Raw genomic sequence first — 4953 nt, forward strand, 5'->3', positions numbered from 1 at the left:
TGTGTCAATTTCTGCTGTACAGCAAAGTGATTCAGTTACACATATATGCATATTTCTTTTTTATATATCCTTTTCTATTATGGTGTATCATAGGATACTGAATATAGTTCTCTGTGCTGTACAGTAGGACCTTGTCATTTATCCATTCCATTTATAATATTATGCTTCTGGATGTGCCATGAGTAATAAAATCCCTGTGTCTCTGACGTCTTATGTCAGCATCCATGAGACTGTGGCAGACTAACTTGTTAGCTTGCAAATAGGTTAAAATCTCAGACTCTTTATAGTTCTTAATAGATGCAAGTAAGTAGATGAGATTTCAAGTACATAAACTATTTACAAAGACAGCATTATCAGTGTCATTCAGGACGTTATAACTGAAAGGAACCTATAGATCATCTAGCTCCCAATTCAGTGTTCCTATTTTACAGGTAAAGGACCACACCCTAGGGAAGTAAGTGAAATTGTTCAAAGTAACAAATAGATAAGAATCAGGAACTGATTCAGGTTCAAGTTTGCTTTACTCAACCCTCATGAGGTTAAAACACTGTCATTTAATATGCAAAGGTTATTTAAAAGCAATGAATAAAAAGTGGGTATAAATATCTTAGAACATGAGGTATTGAAATATTTTTATATAATCATTCATTTTGGAGGATTAGTATTCTTTCAGGCTTCCTTGCACATATGCATGAATACTCACACAAAATATGTTTTTTGATATAAGAATCTTCCTTAATTGGTGATCTGGGCTACAGACAACGAAATCTGAAAGACATTAGACTGTAACATAATATGGTGGGACGAAGGATTAGCAGGGACTTCTTTCATGTATTAGACACATGGTATTTAAATTTCTTTCCTTTCCTGATCATAATCTCATAAATTTGTAGATCATTATATTTACTAATATTCTAATTTTAAATTCTAAATTATGGTCCTTTTTAATGGATGTATTACCTTGTATCTCTCTTTACTAAGGCAAGCATTGGCATTTCATTTGTCCTGGTTTCTCCTTGAGTCAACAAGTACCAGAGCATTTTCTAATTATGTCCAATAAATGTGGAACTAATTACTTAAAACTGCTGAGACTGCAGCTTATTTGCTATTGAAATCCTGGTTGCACATATATATATTTGCTGATTTTGCTTCTATTCTTAATTACTGCATTTTGTAATTTACTAAATTTTTGCCTTACAGAAACTTGCAAATAAGTTCAGGGCAAGTTACCAAATTAACATAAGTAGGAACAAGTTTATCAGTCTAATGTCTGAGGAAAGGCAACTGGGCTTTAAGATGATCCAGTGTACTAAATATTTATTTGAAAGAAGTAGACAAAACAATACCAAGAAGTTATTTACTGTTGCCAAGGCAAAGGTCTGAGAGATAAAACAGTTTAGACCAAATATCTGAGCTTTTTTTTTTTTAGTGTTTATTTTATTTAAAAACATTTTAGAGATGAAATTCACATAACTAAATTCATCACTTAAAAAATAAGTTTTTTTGTATGTTCAGATTTTGTGTAACCATGACCTGGTCTAAAACATTTCTATCACCCCAAAAAAGAAATTTTGCACCCATTAGCTATCAGTTCCAATTCCTTCCTCTTCCCACTCCCTGGCAACCACTAAGTTGCTTTTCTGTCTCTATGGATTTGCCTATTGGGAACATTTTGTGTAAATGGAACCATACAACATGTAGTCTTTTGTGTCTGGCTTCTTTCTCTTAGCATGTTTTTAAGGTTCATCCATGTTGTAGCATGAATCAGTACATCATTCCTTTCCATGGCTGAGTAATATTTCATTGTATGCATACACAACTCATCAGTCCATAGACGTTTGGGTGGTCTCCACTTTTTGGCTATTGTGAACATTGCTATTAGCATTCACGTACATTTTTTGTATGGACATATGTTTTCACTTTTCTTGGGTATGTATTCAATATCTAAGAGTGGAATTGCTGGGACTTATGGTAACTATGTTTAACTTTTTGAGGAGCTCTGGCTATACCATTTTACATTCCCATTGGTAAAATTTCTCCACATTCTCACCAACACTTAACTTTTGCTAAAAAAAATTTTAACTGAAGTATAGTAGATTTACAGTGTTGGGTTAGCTTCTGGTGTACAGCAAAGTGATTCAGATATATATATATATATATATATATATATGTATTCAGATAGATATATTCTTTTACATATTCTTTCCCATTATAGTTTAAGATATTGAATGTAGTTCCCTGTGCTATACAGTAGGACCTTGTTTATTTAATATAGTAGTTTGTATCTGCTAATCCCAAACTCCTAATTTATCCCTCCCCTCCTTCCCCTTTGGTAACCATGTTTGTTTTCTATGTCTATAAGTCTGTTTCTGCTTTGTAAGTAATTTCATTTGTATTGTATTTTAGATTCCACATATAAGTGATATATGTGTTTTCCTCTGTCTGACTTACTTCACTTATGATAATCTCTAAGTCCTTCCATGTTGATGCAAATGGCATTATTGCATTCTTTTTATTGCTGAGTAGTATCCCATTATGTATATGTACCACATCCTCTTTATCCATTCATCTATCGATGGATACTTAGGTTGCTTCCATGCCTTGGCTATTGTAAATAGTGCTGCAGTGAACACTGGGGTGCATGTATCTTTTTGAATTATGGTTTTCTCCAGATATATGCCCAAGAATGGGATTGCTGGATCATATGGCAGTTCTAGTTTTAGTTTTTTATGGAACCTCCATACTGTTCTCCATAGTGGCTGTATCAATTTACATTCCCACCAACAGTGTAGGAGGGTTCCCTTCTCTCCACACCCTCTCCAGCATTTATTATTTGTAGACTTTATAACGATGGCCATTCTGACCTTTGTGAGGTGATACTTCACTGTGGTTTTCATTTGCATTTCTCTAATGGTGATGTTGAGCATCTTTTCATGGGCCTGTTGGTCATCTGTATGTCTTCTTTGGAGAAATGTCTTTTAGGTCTTCTGCCCCATTTTTTGATTGCGTTGTTTGTTTTAGTGATTAAATTTATTTATTTATTTACAGCTGCATTGGGTCTTTGTTGCTGCTCACTGGCTTTCTCTAGTTACGGCAGCTGCATTGGGTCTTTGTTGCTGCTCCCGGGCTTTCTCTAGTTACGGCCTGTGGGCTTCTCATTGCAGTGGTTTCTCTTGTTGCAGAGCACAGGTTCTAGGCACTAGAGCTTCGGTAGGCTTCAGGCTTTGGTAGTTGCAGCACATGGGCTCAGCAGTTATGGACCCTAGAGCATGTGGGCTTCAGTAGTTGCGGCATGTGTGCTCAGTAGTTGTGGTGCGTGGGCTTCAGTAGTTGTGGCGCACGGGCTTAGCTGCTCCGCGGCATGTAGGATCTTCCTGGACCAGGATCGAACCTGTGTCCCCTACATTGGCAGGCAGATTCTTAACCATTGTGCCACCAGGGAAGTCCCTGTTTGGGTTTTTTTTATGTTGAGCTGTATGAGCTCTTTGTATAGATTGGAAATTAGTCCCTTGTCAGTCACATCATTTGCAAATATTTCCTCCCAGTCTGTCAGTTGTCTTTTCATTTTCTTTATGTTTTCCTTTGCTGTGCAAAAAGCTTATAGGTTTGATTAGGTCCCATTTGTTTATTTTTGCTTTTATTTCTATTGCCTTCAGATACTGACCTAAGAAAACATTGCTACAATTTATGTCAGAGAATGTTTTGCCAATGTTGTCATCTAGTGTCAAGTCTTGTATTTGAGTCTTTAAACCATTTTGACTTTATTTTTGTGTAGGAGTGAGGGAGTATTTTAACTTCATTGATTGACATACAGCTGTCCAGCTTTCCCAAACACTGATTGCTGAAGAGACAATCTTCTCCATTATATATTCTTGCCCACTTTGTCTTAGATTAGGTGACCATAGGTGTGTGATTTTATTTCTGGGCTCTCTAATCTTTCCATTGATCCATATGTCTGTTTCTGTGCCAATATCATGCTCTTTTGATTACTGTAGCTTTGTAGTATGTCTGAAGTTTGGAGGGTTATGCATCCAGCTTTGTTCTTTTTCCTCAGGATTGCTTTGGCAATCCTGAGTCTTTTATGGGTCCATACAAATTTTAGGGTTATTCCAGTTTTGTGAAAAATGTCATGGGTAATTTGATAAGGATCACATTAAGTTTGTAGATTGCTTTGGGTAGCGTGGCTGTTTTAACAACATTAATTCTTCCAATCCAAGAGCATGAGATATTCTTGCCATTTCTTTAAATGACCTAAAATTTTCTTTATCAGTGTTTTATAGTTCTGAGCATATATAATATGTCTTTTACCTCCTTGGTCAGGTTTGTTCTAAAGTTTTTTATTTTCTTGATGCAATTTTAAGAGACATTTAAAAAAAAAATTTCCCTTTCTGACATTTCATCATTAGTGTAAAAAAAAAGGCAACAGATTTCTGTATGTTATTCTTGTATCCTGCTACTTTGCTGAATTTATCAGTTCTAGTAGTTTTTGTGTGGAGTGTAGAATTTTCTACATAGTGTATCATTTCATCTGCATATAATGACAATTTTACCTCTTCCCCTCCTATTTGGATACCTTTCATTTCTTTTCCTTGTCTGATTGTTATAGCTAGGACTTCCAATACTATGCTGAAAAGTGGTGAGACTGGGCATCCTTGTCTTGTTCCAGATTTTAGTGGGATGGCTTTAAGCTTTTCACTGTGTGTATTACGCTGGCTGTGGGTTTGTCATAAATAGGTTTTATGATGTTGAGATATGTTCCCTCTCTACCCACTTTGATAAGCTTTTAACACGAATGGATGTTGAATTTTATCGAACGCTTTTCTTACATCTATTGATATCATCACATGGTTTTTATCTTTTCTTTTGTTGATGTTTTCTTTTGTATCACATTGATTGACTTGTGTATGTTGAACCATTCCTTATGACCCTGGGATGAATCCAACTTGACTGTGG

This window comes from Globicephala melas, chromosome 9, assembly GCF_963455315.2.
Source record: "Globicephala melas chromosome 9, mGloMel1.2, whole genome shotgun sequence".
NCBI classification, from domain to species: domain Eukaryota; kingdom Metazoa; phylum Chordata; class Mammalia; order Artiodactyla; family Delphinidae; genus Globicephala; species Globicephala melas.